At 36.2% G+C, this 18,388-nt stretch overlaps 1 protein-coding gene across 1 annotated transcript in view; it reads left to right on the top strand.

Moving 5' to 3' along the window:
- The window catches only part of Malrd1 (MAM and LDL receptor class A domain containing 1), a 617,971-nt gene that overhangs the window by 196,380 nt on the left and 403,203 nt on the right, over window positions 1-18,388 (top strand). The window lies entirely within an intron of this gene.

The following is an 18,388-nucleotide window of genomic DNA, read 5'->3' as shown; positions in this document are numbered from 1 at the left end:
TTTAGGATGTACTGTAAAATATTTCTAGGAACTGTTTACAATCTATTGTTTCCACATTTTTTATTTATATCTATTTCCAAGACATATATCTTCACTTGCAACCTTTCTCCTAAACTCCATATCTGTGCTCGACATCTAGTAAGAAGCTCTGTGAAAGGAGAGAAGCCACTAAAATTAGAACAGCCCAGGCTTGGAAGATGGTGTGGAGAAGGGGATGCTCCTACAATGCACAGTAGTCTTGAAAAACTGGCAGTGAAATTCATAAATATTACACTGGTACTCAGACTGGATGCTCTTAAATCAAATGACATGGGAGACTAATGTCACTTGCTGAGTATACAGGAATCCAAGAGTACCTGGTTTGTTGATATCATTTTGTTGTAGTTTGTTTGTCTTTTGAAATAGGATTTCTCTTTGTAGCGCTCACTGTCCTGGAACTTGCACTGCAGATCATGCTTGCCTCAAATACAGAGATCACCTCTGCCTGTCTGAGTGCTGGGATTAAAGGCATGAACCACCGCACTAGCCTGATTGTAGAAATTTTGACTCAGCATTGTCCCCTCACATTGGTGTCCCTGTGTGAAGGACCTTAAAGCATGTTTAGGGGCTGCACCCTGCTTCCTTCTATGTAGTTAGGATCCTTCCCCATCTTATCATTATGGCAGTGCTGACTGATGTCAATGGTTTCTATCTATTCCAAAAAACACTATACAAAGTTAAATCTTTCTATGGAAGGCCAGTAAGAAGTCAGATTCATCACTCATTCATATTTTAGTTAATGTGCCCATTCCATATACATATACCTGGTCATCTTTTGGATCAGATCTTTCTAGAACCAACTCACTCATTTGCTCTTGCCTGAAGCCAGCTTTGTTTCAAAGAGTATTATTCTATTTGCCTTGCAAATGGTCTATTGTTGTCTTTAATGCTTTGTTAGTAAGTAATGCTTTGGAGTCAGATATTAGGGTATAAATCTGATAAATTCTCAGAGTGACAAAGAAAAGGATCAGCTGACCTCCACTTTTTCTCATAATGAAAGGACTCTTAAATCTTTCCAAGCCCCTCCTTATGCCTCTCTGAGTCTCTCTATCTTCCTATGAATTCACTGGAAAACACCATGGTTCATTCCAGCCTGCTGAACATGGGCTCCATCCAGCAGACTCATGGCCCAACTCCATTGGAGGTCTTGAAACAACAATACAAACAAGTCTCCCATAACATTTTCCCCTTTTGTCTAATAAAAAGGAAGTACTCCATTTAAGTCTAACATAGTAAATGCAATAAGAACAATTATTTAATAAGAATTACATTTACAATGTTCAGTCCATGTGTATTAGGCGACTGAAGAAAAACTCCTCTATTTTCTATCCTCTCTTGGAGACTTCTAAGGTTTGTAACTAAATTGTAGTTTTGACTATTTAGTCTTCCTCCCCATCAGAGACCTCCAAAAGATGTAATATTACCTGAGTAAACAGGGAGTGTAGAGCAAACTTCCAAAACTATAGAAGTAATACAGACATCTGGATTTTTGGACAGTCACCCCAAGGTTCCTCTGCAAAATTAGTATGCCTATCTTCAACCTACAGGCCTAGATTATCTGATATAATTTTCTGTGATTCAGGAAATTTTAAAGGACGTTCCTATCATGCTTTGGCAGTCACTATTTTCGGGGGTCTTGTTCACTCAATTTGAACAGCATACTATCAGCAGTCAAAGTAAGGTCAGTTTCTTGACCAAACAGCTAACTTTGTCACATTGAAAGCAAAATCCATATCAAATTGTTTCTTTGATGCCCATCATAATTTTTTGAAGTAAATTGGTGCTACCAAATCAGTCATGTCTCACTGTCATGAAAAATCTTATGTTATTAAAGTATTTTAAATGCCATATTCTGTTGGTTTGAAATGTTTGAAGAGCATCCATCTATTTAAAACATCTCTCTCTTTTACCTTGAACACATACCTAACATGACTCTAAGTTTGGTTATTATAGATGACTAACTTCTAACATGTCTTTCTTTATTAACCAAAATAGCTTTAAAGGACTAAAACTTTACATTAAATTTTTAATTTTAAAATGAGCTGCCTAGGTATAATGCTTTAAAGAAGAATAGAAATATATACAGTGAAACAAAAATTACATTAAATTTGTATCAATATACAAAATATATTAAGAATAGAAACATTATACAATATAAAAATATCATTAAATTTGTATCAATATACAGAAATATTTTAAACAAGAGTAGAAGCATATATGCAGTATAACAAAGTAACTTTATATTTGTATCAGTATACAAAAAAACCCATACCACTGTAAAATATTTGAGACAAATAGTATTTTTAAGTTTGAATGTAGATTCAATATTCTAACCTTTTATCCAATTGTTTCTAAATCCCACCTTTTTTTCTTTTCCTGAATCTAATCTCCTTTGCTTAAGTTTACTCTCTGACCATGATAAATAACAACTTGTAGTCAAGCACCTTACACAATGAGAGCATTCACCAAACAACCAAAAACTACTCACTCCATCTCTTAGGAATGTGGGCACTGTGTTCTTAAGATTACTTCTTACTGGATGGAGGAGATAACATCTTCAGGGTACTCTGAAAAAAAAAAAAAACGAGATAAATAGCAAGTCCTGGGAGAGCTTGCTGTTGTCCAGTCTTGGTGTGATGGCAAAGTGCAAGGCTTACCAATGAAGTTCTGGCTGGAGTATTCTGTGATGCTGGACAATTTTAATTAGCCACCTTAAAACTGTCCTGAGAAGTTTGTAGTTCAAAGATGATTTTGGCTGGTATTTGTCATCTCAGTGGCATTACCACAATTTAGGTGGGATCATCATTGGGGAAGGACCATCATCCTTTTGCAGATTTCAAAAGTCTTTAATGGGAATGGTCGCGATTTACTGTAGAAAACCTAAACATTTTAAATATCACATGCATTAGATCTTGGAGAAGTAAAAGGACCATACTCTAATATACCAGAGATTCACAAGCCTAATTACTAATTACGTGGTTTGCACTGAAGCCTTAAATCATATACAGGAAGTTAAATCAAGTCTATTTCTTGAAATAGTTTGTACCCTATATGACTATTACTATCATGACAGAAAGTTTAAATATATATAATTTTTATAAAGTTTGAGATAATATTTGTACCTTATAAAAAGTTTTAAAGAGTAAAAGTAAGGCCAACAGATTATGTGTTGCAAATATAATAGTCCCTTCATTTTGCTTTTTCTTCTGTTCCATACCAGATGACTCTTCTGACATGAAACAGAGGTTTTAGATTTTCCTCTAACAAGCATGCTTGGGCTTAGAGAACGACAGAGTCACATTCCAACTCCAAAGCAAACTTTAATTTTTAATTGAGTTGGGACCACAAAAAGACCATTTGCCTTATATGTCTATAGAAAACAGAAACTAACATTTGAAAACATTTATATATTTTTTTTCATTGGAAATTAAGCATTAAGCCAATTTACTGTTTTTCTTAGGATTGGCTTTGGATGATTCATCTTTCTTCAGAGGTCTTATTTATCCATTGGTCTTTAGATTTTTTTTAGTGGTATATTTTTATTCTCCTGTAAAGACAAAAATAAAACCCTGCCCTAACCTTTACTTCGGGGAGTTTCCCTTTTTGGCAGGTTATGTCTGATCAAATGAAAGACAAATTTATTAGTCTTATAAGTTAATTTATTGAAATGGCCATGAGGTTTGATGAACTATCACTTCTCCAAATCAATAGTTTTCTCCTGTTTGAATCTAATCTTTATCTATCTTGATGGTATTTTCTTCTCCTGTGAAAACAAAAGCAAAACCTCATCCCCAGTGTAACACATATCCCCGTTACCATTCTGAGGTCAATATATCTTTAAAGTATATAGCCTGATTTAATTCAGCAATTTTTTTCTAGTATTCAATATCTCTACTGAACTTTTGTTATATCTGTAGAAGTTGTTCTGCTCAGTCATAGCCAGAGATATGTGATTATTAAGAATGGGTATTGTGTCTTTTAATTGCCCTGTGGATGAGTTTCTATGATGCTGATAGGCCAACTTTGATATTAGAGCCTCCAGGAAGGCCCTCAGTGCATTCCCCATGGCAAATGGTTACCTTGCCTGCCTCTTGTTGATCTATATTCATAAGCTCAATGCTGGCCTTTGCCATATTTTCTTCATACTCTAAAAGGCTGGGACCCTTTGTTTGAATTACTTCTAGGAAGAACATTGTTTTTAGGAACATCTTGCCTCCAATCCCTTTTCAGATGACCTTGTTTACCACAAAAAAATTGATTTTTCTTAAAATTTCTAGAAATTACTTCTCCTATCAAAGCAATATCTTAAGTGTGAGATACAATATCAGTGGTACTTCCATTTCTTTCAACTATTGGTGCTGATCTTGCTTTAAAAGGCCTAATCATCCTTTTGCCTTCTGAATTAGCACTTTTTTGTTTTTTATTTTTTTGTTTTTGGAGACAGAGTTTCTCTGTGTAACAGTCCCGACTGTTACTTTGAAGACCAGGGTGGCCTTGAACTTACAGATATCCACCTGTTACCATTCTGAGGTCAATATATCTTTAAAGTATATCGCCTGATTTAATTCCGCAATTTTTTTCTAATATTCAATATCTCTACTGAACTTTTGTTATATCTGTAGAAGTTCTTCTTCTGCCTCCTGAGTGCTGGGATCAAAGGTATATGCCACCACTGGCCAGCTTCAATTAGCCATTTTAAAAGCCAAAGATTCAATTAAAAGTTGTCTAACTTCTTAATCTGATATCATTCGATTTGCATTTGAAGTTAATCTTTGTAAAAAAAAATCAATGAAGACTTCTTTTGGGCCTTGTTTAATTTCAGTAAATGACTCAGTCCTCTTTCCTGATTCTTCAACGTTAAGAGTCCTATCTCAAACAAAGTAAAACCAAACTTCAGTTAAGAGCTGAGGAAGCTGAGGAAGGATAAATGCCTGGATTCCTCAGACTTCATGACTTCCCTTTCTATGGTGTGTCTTTATATTCTGCAACTATAAAGAAAGGCCTCCTACCTAATGTTTTTTCCCTCTCTCCAGTTCAGATCTCAGTCTGGACTTACACTTTTCCTCTTCCTAGCATGTGCTTCCTCTGGGTGTCTATTTATTCCCCTCCAGTGATTTTTCCTGTTCTCCCCTCAGCATCTGCTTATTCAGTAAGTACTTGGAACACCACCTACATAGATTCTTTTTGGCATTTTCTATCTTTCCCCCATACATTTAGAAAAATTATTTTCTACACAACACATATTACCCTTACAGTAAAGTTTCTCTTTTCCCTAATAACAGTTGTAGTTATAAGAAAGCAGTCAAACCAGCTGTTTGATCTCTAGCAACTAGCCAAGTAGTGAAATATGGGGATAATAATAAATATTTGCTGAAGTAATGGCTAGATAGAGCAATATTAAACTTTTAGGTATTTTAGATATCTTGAATATGTATTCTATTTTATTATTCCTTAAGTATTAAATACTTCCACATAAAAATTTTCTATTGTATATCAGATGAATTTCTTGAAAGACTATTTTCATTTACATATAGTCACATAATCTACTTCTAGATCTCAAGCATGCAAGTTAACTCAGAACAAAAATAGCAATGGTATCAATTTCCTCTTCAGAGCTCTGCAACACCCTGAAGTCCTAAGCTGTGAATCCACTTCCACATGTCCTGCCTCCACAAGCAGGAACCAGAGTTGAAGGACCACATCCATGTCTGGAATTTCTGTTGTTAAATCTGAGGATGAAAGAAGGAAAACAATTACAGCCCATATTAGGATATGATATGTGTGCATTTACCAACATCTATGTAGTTAAGCCTGGCAGTAGGGTAGCAATACCCAGTAGGACTGGTAAGGTCAGAGAATGTATAAATTCCTATCTAGATAGGAAACTTATGAACGGGCTTTATAATACGGTATAATAATATGTGTTTTGTATATTCTTGCATCCCTTTTTGTAGTGCTAGGAATGAGATGGGATCCCAAAGCATGCTAGACAATTATGCTAGTACTGAACTACAGTACAAGACCATTCCCATAATGTTTTAAGTGTTGAGAACAATCCTGCTCCATCTAAGCTTGCTAGATGTTAACTGCTGAGTCAAATTAGTAAGTTTACTGTCTAGCCTTATGTTGAGAAATGAAGAGACAAGTTACCCAAATGGATGTATATCTTAGCTCCATGATGTAAAACACTAACACATTGATAATCAGATACACTAACCCTAACAAAAGAGGCAATGATTTCTACTTCAAACTGTAAAATATTATTTTACAGAACAGAAGTGGCCCAGATGACAGTAAAGCTTCAGGGCAGGAATGATCTTTCAGTGTAAATTTGTCTGATTCTAATGGCCAGAGTTTTCCCTACATGATTTCCCAGTTTGGAGATAGAATCATTGGGGACACTGAAGAAGGAAAAAGAATACAAAAAGTAGGGTTAATCACTACCAAAACTCTAGATTCTCCAGTTATTCTGCTAAAAATATTTTGTGGCTAATGGTGCCAAGATGGCCAGAGTAGAGCTGCTGGAGGCAGAAGCAAAGATAGGAAGTGTCTGTTACAGATCATTAGTCCCAATTTTCTGCTTCAAGTTTGGGATGAAAAATATGAAACTTGAAAACCTGTCTGAACTATTTGGCTCTGTGTTAGCTTCATAACAAATGGGACTTTTGGTCTAAACCACAAAGCCCCTCAGAGCTGAATGTTCCATATAATGATGCCCTACAGTCTTTTGTTCAATGAACACAAACAAAAATAAGACTTAATAATATACCGTTATAAATACTTCTCAGCTGTTTTTCTTCTGCTATCATGTTGGATAAGGTAGGATGAATGCCTGTAGCTTCATTTTTACTCATCAATTTGCTTTCAGTACTAACTAAACTGTCATTTTTTGTTCAGTGATACAATGATGTAGAATGAAAATTAAAATTCATGCAAATACAAATCATTGAACTAATTTCCAAAGTACTTATGCTTTCTGTATCATCTATTAATTTGTATAGAACTATCTAGACGGGTATTTATTCTTTTACCTTGTCTCAGCTCCAGCCTTTCTTTCTTTATGTATTGGTATGGGAGGCCCTTTTATCTATGTGTTGGTCCCATTGGTTAATTAATAAAGAAAACTGGCTTGGCCTATAGCATGGGAGGAAGAAGGTGGAGTCAGGGAGAAGTCATGGAGCTGCTTCCGTAGATAGATGTGCTGAAACTTTGCTGGTAGGCCACAACCTCATGGTGATGCACAAATTAATGGAGATGGGTTAAATTAAGATATAGGAGTTAGCCAATAAGAAGTTAGAGCTAATGGGACAAGCAGTGATTTAATTAATACAGTTTCTGTGTGATTATTTCAGGTCTAAGCTAGCCAAGTGGCCGAGATACAAATAGCGGCCTCCCCCAACAATGATTTTCATGCTATTTTTATGACACCATTTTTATCTACCAACCCCAGGCTGAAATTTAGCCATAACTAGAGTTCTCTTTATACTTATCCATTGGCAATTTCTGTCAATTGCAACTTAGAATGGTTTTCACATCTCTCTGTTCCCTTATCTCTACCATGACCCTCATCCAAGACAATAATATTACAATACAACATTCTTATTTCCAAGGGTTCTTATTAGTTTGACATCATAGGGTTCTCATTAGCTTAGCTTAGTGTGTGTGTGTGTGTGTGTGTGTGTGTGTGTGTGTGCGTATGTGTATGTATGTGTTTATATATATATATGTGTGTGTGTGTGTGTGTGTGTGTGTGTGTGCTTTGTTGCTTTGTCCTGTAAATCATTTGGACCTTTTCATTTTCTAATTCCTTATGTGTAAGAGTGTATGACAGTTTATTTTATGCTGATAGCAATTAGCTTTAATTCTATACAAACAACTATTTTACTCAATATTCATTTTTATATCAATGCATGTATTAGTAAAACTGCCAGAATACTTGACAATATGGACATTTAAACAAGAGCTACATAATGACAACATAAGCTGACACCTCAAGTGTCTGGAGCACGAGGCCCCTCTCCCAATTTAAGAGAGATACTCAGTCTCCTTCTGGGATGAGCCCCTGATAAATTATCTAATCCCAGAGGTCAGCCTTAAGTACATGTACATATAAGCAACATTAAGTAGACTCACACACACACATATGATGGAGGAGTGTCTATGTGTTACTTTCATTATTAATAAAGATACTGCCTTGGCCCTTTAAGAGACAGAAAATTAGGTAGGCGGAGTAGACAGAACAGAATTGTGGGAACAAGGAAGTAGAGTTGGGGAGACGCTTCAGGCCGTCACCATATGCAGTCTCCATGCTTTTGCTCTCCGAGATGGACGCAGGTTAAGATCTCTCCTGGTAAGCCACATCTCGTGGTGCTACACAGATTACTAAATATGGGTTAAAGGAAGATGTGAGAATTAGCCAATAAGAGGCTGAAACTATGGGCCAGGCAGTATTTAAAAGAATACAGTTTCCGTGTAATTATTTCGGGTGTAAAGCTAGCCAGCGGCCGGGTGGCGGGACGCAGCCCCGCCGCTCCTTCTACACACATACGTGTGTGTGTGTGTATGAAAGAATAGCAATTAAAGAAGAGGTCTTGAGGTTGAAAGGGAGTGCAGGGGTAGAAGAAGTTGGGGAGGGGAAAGTGTGTGGTGGAAATGATGCAAACACAACACTCATTCACACAAATGACAAAATGGATGTGAAGGTCTTAGAATTCAGGGGGAACTTTTCTCAGCTGCTGCTTCTTTTTTCACATGGTTAATCATGTATGTTGTGGTATTATTTGCAATAAGTAAGATATGGAATTAGCCTAGATACCCTCCAGCACAAGAATAGATAAAGAAAATTCGTATGTATGTTGCAAATGGAGTACCATACCCTGTAAAAAAGATGGACATCCTATTATTTTAAGGAAAATAAATGGAGGTGGATGAGATCATATTGAAAAAAAAAAAAAGACAGAAAGAGGTCAAGTATTACATGTTTTCTTTTTTGTGTGGAAACCACAAACCAAAAGAATTAGAAGGATCTTAAGGACTATGAAGGAGACTAAAGGTTGTATTGGCATTTCTATTGTAATTTAATAAATAAAACTTTCCTGAGAAAGAGAAAAGTAAAACAGTCACACTGCCCACCCTTATAGACCAGGCCGCAGTATCATAAACCTTTAATCCCAGTAGACATGTTTGTTTGCCATAGAAACCAGGCAGTAGTGGTGCATGCCTTTAATCCTAGAACTAGAGAGGATTATAAAATGGCAGGAGACAGCTCTCCAGCATTGTCCTGAGATTCCTGGAGGCATATCACCTTTTCAGACTGTGGTCAAAGTAACAGCCAGTGACTAGCTGTTTTGCTTTTCTAACCTTCAGGTTGAACCCCAGTTTCTTTCTCTGAGTTTTTATTAATATGCTTCAGAAGGTGAGAAGGGTAGAAAAGAAGCTATGTGTAACCTATGCACAATAATACCTGTTCTGAAATGTCACAGTGAAACCCATTAATGTGTACAATGAATGTGTGTTAAAATGACAGTCAAAGCAACTCTGAAAAGAGAATGAGCCAGTTCAATGCTCTAATTCTATCTATAAGTGCTTTACCCTCCCCACCTTATTGCCTTCTTCATGGTCATATAATTTGTGTATCTACAATAGATATGCAGTACTAAAACAAAAACTTTTAAATTGCAAGAGGGAGAAAGCATCCATGGGGGCAGGGGAGGATGTTTGTATTTGGGGAAGCTTTCACTTCACTGAGAGACCTCGTTTCTTCTCAGAATCATCCCTGTCCTCAGAGAGCTCCAGGAAGACCTGCTGCAGGGTCATTGTGAGAGGCTGCACTTGCTAGGTTGAGGTTCAAGGACTGTCCTAATTTGAAGTCTTCTGTTCTAGGCTTGAAAGTGCCAGGGAAATGTACAACCTTAATCCCAAGCTTTCTTTCTACTTCTAACCCCACTTCAATGTAACAGAATGCTTATAGATACAAAAATTTCATTTCATTTATGTTATAAAGCAAACATACTTTGGAAGACCATATTTGTATCAAACATAGGAAAATAAACTCCATGATATAATATGCAGCAAAGACCTATATTGTGATTTTTATGAGTCAATTTCAAACAATAACTGTATTAGGATTTTGTCGGTTTTTGGTGGTATTGTTTGAGATAGGGTCTCATTATATAGCTCTGACTGGCCTAAGACTGCCTGTATTGGCTTCCCCAGTGGTTAGGGCATGAAGTAGCACATGTGGCTAGCAACTATGTCTGAAACTCCACTTCACTTAAGCGGGGCTTACACATGCACTTTATTATTTTGATCATACTAGATGGAGCTCTTTTCCTCGGAGTCTATTCTGTTGTTGCATTTAGTGCCATAGGAAATACCTGTGCCCTGACCCTGGAGGTGTAGGTAGTTCCACATTCTCAATTGTGTGAAGATTGATTAAATTTAAGCTCCAGTGACCTTATAGAATTTTAAATGAAGTCATTTCTTAACATGAAAGGTCACAGGCAGAATATATAGATGATTTCCTCTAAAAGACATAAATAACAGCTCTGCAAATTAAGTCACCAGTTAGATCTCAAGCTTTTTCAAGGTAAATTTTATCAAGGACTAAGGGTGGTAAGATAGCCACTCTGTCTATTTAATGATCAATGTGGGGATGGCTGTTGGGAGAGAACTGTAGCATAAAACAAGCTAGAAAATCTGTTTTATCAAAAAGAATTTATTAGTGTAGCCTGAAGTTTATCACATTTGTTGCAAGGAATTCGCAGAGCAAGGAGTTAGAACACCAAGTCCATCTGGAGCCTGAGCCATCAATTTAGGAAATCTTCCACATGACAGATGTGCAGGTGGTTTGGTTTCCCTGTGGCTTAGCTGTGTGGCAGAAGATCAGATCAAAGCAAACTAATCTCTGCTTCTCGGTGGGGATGGAAAGCAGCCATTTGTATGTTGCCTCTGCAATTTTTGTTTCAACCGAGGCTCTCCTATTGTGTCTGTTTATTTCTTTAAAGAAACAAATCTATTATACCTCTACCAATTCAGTCTCACTCTTAACAATAATAGTTCAAAACACTAAACCACAAATTTTCAATAAGATGAATCTTTGTGTCCACTCCAAATTAATAGACTGAAATCCTCATCCCCTGTCTGATGATATTTAGAGAAGGGAATTTGGGGCTACAGTTCAGATTAGATTAAATTATGAGGCAGGACTTGCAGATGGGATTCACAGCCTTATAAGAAGAAGAGTGGAAGACAAGATTGTTGTAATCGGTATGAGAACCCTATGATGATACTAAAGAAACTAAAGAATGAAGCAGAGGGTTGGTATAACCCAATTTGAAGGTATACTATGAAACAGCACTGTTCAGGGCCAGTTGGCACCAGTGAAAGAGCAATCAAATAAAGAATAAACAATATAAAATAGCGAGCCAAAAATAAAGAAAATATTATGGAGAAAAGAATTTTTTTTGCACAAACTCTCTTGCTTAGAATCAGTGAACATCTCAGGCAAAAGATTGAGTCTTTGAAGTGAGATATTCCACAGAGCGATTGCATCTGGTTGAATGCAATACACTTAGGCTTTGAACTATCTTTTTTTGTTGTTTAAAGTCAGTGTTGTTATCTTTTGTTTAAAGTCTGATACTTATTTGAGTTCTTTCTGAAGGAATTTAAAAACCTTTACAAAACTCAGTCTTGAGTGAACCTGGCAAACCAGGTGTCTCATGGCTGAGAATTGCTTAGGCAAATGATTCCTTCAAACAACTCCAGATAAGAGGTTTCAGTATGTAGAAACTGAGTTGCTAGAGATATAATTAGGGTAACAGTAAAGGAGGCTTTGGCAAAGCCAGGAATGGTCAGTCCATCAAGGCTTATGCCCCTTGCTACTTTTGCTAAGCCTGAAATTACATTCTGGAGTGATCCTCTTTCTTCAAAAGACCTGTGCAAAACCCAACACCAATTCTTCATATAGATCCTTCACAGAAATCTAACTCAAAATGGGTTGAAGACCTACATGTAAAAGTCACTGAACTACAAAACGCACAGAAAATGACATAAAATCTGGAGGACATTGGGTTTAATGATAAATTTAATTACATCAACAAAAGACATTAAACTATTAAATAATGCATTACTTATCTGGATTTCATTAAAATTATAACTTTTTTCTTTGAAAGATACTGAAGAATGAAAAATAAAATAAGTCATTGTTGGGAAAAACATTTGAAAAAGACCTTTGTGCTATTGAAAACATCCAGGGAACATTCATATCTCAGAGTTAGGTAATGAAACCCTGATTTGAAATTAGTGAGTATATAGAGGACAATGGGTGAAATATGTGTATTTGTATGGAAATGTCACAATGAAAACTATTTTCATCATTAATATATGCTAATAAAACGATTAAAATCTTAAAATAATCAAGAGATCTGAACAAATTTGTCCTCACAGTTATAAATGGGACAAATATGCAAATGAAAATATGTTTATCATACATCATTAAGGAATTGCCTATCAGAATACTGATGCATATTACACAGATTTTAGAATCTCGAAAATACAAATGATACCACATACTAGAAAAGATTCTCACACTCAAAGCAAGGATGTCAAAAAGTTAGACCATTTTGTAGATGTCTGGATTTTCTCATAAAAGATAGATTCACTAATAAAACATATCAATACTTACCAAAATAAATATTTATATGCATGTAAGATTATACATGGATAACTGAAGGAAATTTATTAATAATTGATAAAAATATGAAAGAACCAAGATGCCTTCTGTCAGTGGCCCCATTCCAATTTTTCTTCATGTGTGTTCCATTTCTCTGTTTCTATTCCACACTTACCTTAGAACGTCTTTTCCATCTTCTTTGCCTCTTCTAGTTTCATGACCTAAATCATCACCAGTCAACACACTCACATTCACATATGCAAAAGTGAGGTGAAGATTATGACTACATTATTACTAGTTTTCTAAACTAATTACCTTTCACTGTGATGGAAATACCCCGACAGGAACAACCATGGAGAGTGAGGGTTGATTTGCGTTCACAGGTTCGACAACACATCGTGGCTGCAATAGGTCCATCTCTGATATAGGAGCTTGTAGCAGCAGCTCCTTGCCTGACACTGGCCAGGAAGCATTGAAGTTCTACTGGAGACTAAGTACATATACCCCACAAGGCTTTTTGCCATTGACTAATTCTGCTCTTTGGGTCCCATCACATTTCTCAAGGGTTCTACAATCTTCCAAAATGGCATCGCTAATCAACCAAGGCATGAAAGTTCAGACATGTGAGCCTGCTTCATACTGAAGTATAACAATCTTTAAGAGTGATGGCACAAAAATATGGAGCCTTTGAGAGATAATTAGGACTTAAATATTCACAAGAACGCACAGCACCCCTATGAAAGAAAAAAGTGAGTTGACTTGATCTTTTCATTAATTCAGGACATAAGGAAAAAGTGTCCATTGTGCGTCAGGAAGTTAGCTCTTTTTAGATCCCAATCTACTGACACCATGATCTTGAATTTCCCTTTCTCCTGAACTGACAGTTACAAAGTTGTTATTTAAGCCTCAAGACCATGACACTGTTTTCTAACAACCTTCCCCAGACAGAAGATGAAACTGAAGGACATTATATTAAGCTCACTAGGTAGTAACAAACAGGCAAATACTTCATAACTCAACTTATAAAAATACACATGGAATCATAAATTAGTACAGTTTTCTATGTGGATGTGTGGTCTCGCTGGTGGCATTTGGGAAAAGAGTAGCTTTAAAAATAGGTATGGATTTCCTGTGTCTCTCCCTCCCTGACTCTTCCTTCTCTTTCCCTCCCTCTCTTCCTCCTTTTCTCTGAGAATGAGGATCTGAAGCTATTAGTTAGTAATAATTCCTTTAGTATGTTTGTGGAGTGAGGCATATTTTATAATATTTTATTAACATATATTAATGTTTAAATGATTCATTATTAAAAATAATTTTGAAAATAAGAAAAAGTGAGAATACCATTAATTTTGAAGCAACTACAATACAGTCTTTTATGTCTGGAGTGAATAAATTTCTGAACTTCTACAAAGTCCACTCGGATGCTCTCCTGCCACAAAATACTCATTTCCAGAATTAGAAAACAATAAAAAAATTACTAAATTGAAAGCAGTGGTTAGATGTATGTTGTATAGCAAATACTAAAGTAGTAGTCAACAATATATTGTATGAGTTCAAATTTAACTACAATATATGAATTCAAGATAATAGAATTTCCTATAAATATGTATAATGCAAAGCAATGCCAAAAAAAGAAATAGTTTATGATCCACTGCCATGTAAGCTTTTATTCTTCTAGAATATCCTGACCTTGGAACACAAATTAAGGGTCTCCCTTGAAATTAACATATTTCCCAGTGCATACCCAGAGTAGTGCTTACAGCACATACCTCAGTGCCAATGATATGGATCTTTGTGTAATCAGCTCCACAGCCCAGGCCCTGAACTAAAGCCATATTGTCTAGCATAAGGACCGTCATGGACTAGAGAACAGGATCATGCGATCACATCCTCATTTAAATAAATGCAAAAGCTGATATGAGCCTAACTGAGTATATTTGTTACCTTATGGATGACAATCTTGAAACAGAATATACAACTGAGAATTTTCAATATCTCTGCCTTCCTGAATTTTAATTGCATCGTGTGTTTTCAACAAAAGTGCAGGAACGAACCATTTTTAGGAAGTTCACAACCTATTTCATGGTTAAATTCATTTCTGGTTGGAGTTAGTTTTAAGCACTTTAAGAAGATGATCTACAAAGGAATTTTCCTTTATATTCCAGTGAAACATATGAAAGCAATCTGTGCATAAAATGTTTTGTAACATTTGGTAAATTACTTCATATACCATAGCAATCTTTCCATAGCCACATGTAATGTGTTTTGGGATCTCAGTAAATACCCCAAACCTTGGAAGTTACTTAATCACATAAAAGAGATAGATAATTGCATAGAGTGTGTTGGTTAATTTTTGTCTACTAGACACAAACTGCTGGGAAGTGGAAATTTATGGAGAAATTGCCTTCCCCAGGCTGGCTAGTGGGCATGCCTATGGAAGATTTCCTCTATTGCTGATTGATGAGAGAGTCTGTGAATGGTGCCTCCCATGGATTGGTGGTTTTAAATTCAACAGAGAATGTAACTGAGCAAGCCAGAAGAAGCAAGTCAGTAAACATCATCCATCCATAGTCTCTGTACAGTTGCTGGCTCCGGATCCCTGCTTTGGCTTTCTTCGATGATATGCTGTAACCTGTAACCAATAAACTCCTTCCTGCCCAAGTTCCTTTTTTGATCATGGTGTTTATAATAGTAGAGAAACAAGCCAGGACATATAGATAGATAGGAATGTTGACATAAATGTAAATACAGGCAATGTAGGTCTCCATGATCTTTTGTGAATACTATATACTTAAGATATATTTTAATTACTTTTTTTTGAGATTATGATATAATTACATAATTTGCCCCTTCCTCTTCCTCCCTCCAAACCTCCATCCCCAAATACTCCTATGATCTCTGTTAAACTCATGGTTTCTTTCTATTGTTGTGATATATATAATATATATATACATATATCTATATCTATATATCCTGCTCATTCTGTATAATATCACTTGTATCTATGATGAACTTTATTTTATAAATTGGGCAAGTGAAGAGATGAGTAACTTAAAATAGAAAAATTTAGCACTCTTTTACCTGGTTATATGAAGCTGTTTGCTCTCTTTTCCCCTTCAAAGCACCCGATACTGCACTGAGCCTCCTCAGGTGACACTATGAATGACATAATGGATACGAGAGGTGAAAGATGTCAACACTAGGACACTCTCATCTGCGGGTGCTTCATCTGTTTCCAGGAAACCAGGATCACCGAGCCTTAGCTGATATCTATTGTATGTCAAGTCCAGATGATTGATGGCTCAAATCTATACAGATGAAGAATTGTCTTTCTTTTTTGTTTGCTTCTCACATTCTTTGGAAGAGCAGTGCTGTCAGAAGTTATTGTTTTTCATTTGTGCATACTAGTTTGATTGTATATGTGTACACGTACGTGTACCTATGCACATGGAGCTTAGAGATCAGTGTCATGTGTCTTTCCCACTCACCCACTACTTTATCTTTGGAGACAGGGTCCATTGCTGAACCTATCCTTCACCAGTACAGCTAGACTGGCTGGCTGTTGGGCCCTAGTGAAGGAATCTGCCTCTTTATACCTATCCAATTCTGGAATCCAAGGCACATACTGGATTTTTTTTTAAATGGCAGGTTTTTAGAAATGAAGGTTCTGAGGACTGAACTCTGCATGCCTGTGTAAGCACATTACCCATGAACTAACCTACCAGCCCCACCTTTTTCTTTTTAACTCATCTAAGTGATGCATAGTGCCTTAGTTTTCATCTGTGTATGATGCTACAGATGCTTTGTATTCTTCATTTAATATGTCTGCATGCCTTTTCATCTCTTGGAAAGAATTCTGTCACACTTGCTTGTGGTTGGAATGATCAGCTTTTGGTTCATTTTTTTTTTCATGGCCAATAGGTCCTGGATGGCCAGATACATATCTAATACACTTTTCAATTCCATTCCCTCTTCTTTCAAATAGCATTTCACTTTTGGAATAGAACTTTAGTGGAACCTTTCCATAAATGAAATGACTGTCACCCATGGTTTCTAATAATGTAGTCGGGATCTTGGCAGATAATTCTCATTTTTGTTTGAGAACATGTGGAGTCTTCACTCCACACTCTTTCTGATTTAGCTATGCATCCTGCACTGTTGCCATATTATAGCAAGGGCATTTCTCCTGTGCTTCATGCCTAAATACTTCCTTTGCACTCTACTAGGCATAGACCTACTAGAAAGATTCTCAAAAAGCATGTTTTCTCAAAGAAGAAAAACTGCTTTTGGTTTATTCTTTCTCTATAGTCAGCTTCATTAACTCAGTCACAAATGTGCCAGCAGCTTCTCTGTTGGCAAGCATAGCCTCTCCAGTGGTTTGTGTGGTTTCAGTCCACACCTATTCATGGATCTGTGCAAACATTTCTTTCTTACAATAAAGGGCTTGCTTCCTTTCTTATTGGAGAATCCTTTTGTCAGGCTTCTTGCTTGGTAACGTAACTGTTTTCAGTGGGAACACATTTTCTGTTCATTTCTTCTTGCAAATTTGGTACCATTTCCATATTATCTGAACAATTACCATTTACTCCCATCATTACCTTTCCAATTTTAGATGTGATAGCAAAAATTAAGCAGGTTTTTTTCTTTCTTTATTATGACTCCAAATGTGGAAAATCTGTTCTCAGCATAGATATTGGCAATTTAAACATTCATTTTTATAATTCACTATCAGGTCGGTAAACTGGACATTATCACTTTGAAGGTCAGCTCTGCATGTTTACTGTGGCACAGCTGAATTTCCAGTGTCGTCTTCTTGTGTTTTAGGCATATCGTTAAGTACAGTAAGGAGAACTTGAACACTCCTGTGACAGTCAGTTTGATAACTGAGAAGGCTAGTAGCAGGACTAATGGACAGTAGGTTGTATGGTGTGAGTAAACAAGAAAAAGCGTGATTCATATCCCAAGCAAGAAAAACAAAATGATGCATGATTTCATTATGCTTGGCAGAGTCACACGCAATTTAAAACTTGCAGATTGTTTCTGCAATTTTTTATCCAGTGTTTTCAGACTGCAGTTACCTGGAGGTAACAGAAACCAAGACTGCAGATAATTTGGGAGTGGAGGCAATGCTGTAGCTATCATGATTAACTTTACCTTGAAGTAATTTTCCATTAAGCTTAGTGGCTGTTCTTTTTTATTCAAACTATCTTTTAATTCCTTTAAAATTATCAACATTTCAAACACTAAATCATTGTTTATTTTTTCTTAAATTTTAGAATGATATTTGATTTATCTACATTAGGATGGGATGCTCAAAAAGGGGGAAAGGGCGGAGGAGAGAAAGGAAAGAGATATCTTGATTGAGGGAACAATTAAAGGGCTAGTGAGAAATCTGACACTAGGAAAGTTCTCAGGAATCCTCAAGGATGACCCCAGCTAAGAAACTGGCTCTATTTCTAGATGGTAGCACCCACCGCTCTCTTGGCTTCTACTCATTTTCCCAAGTGTTTGTCATGGACTTTCCTTTTATTTGAATTTGAGTCAACTTTCATTGTCATCTATCAAATCTTTCACCTACTTTTTTATGATTAAAAAATATTCAAGTTTTCTGCCTTTGCTAAGACAAGTCCCAATTTAAATGCTGAGATGGTTTTAACACAGTAATAAACACTATCA

This window comes from Arvicola amphibius, chromosome 6 (assembly GCF_903992535.2).
Source record: "Arvicola amphibius chromosome 6, mArvAmp1.2, whole genome shotgun sequence".
NCBI lineage: Eukaryota > Metazoa > Chordata > Mammalia > Rodentia > Cricetidae > Arvicola > Arvicola amphibius.
The sequence above is the reverse complement of the archived record's forward strand: the minus strand, read 5'-3'. Positions and strand labels throughout refer to the sequence as shown.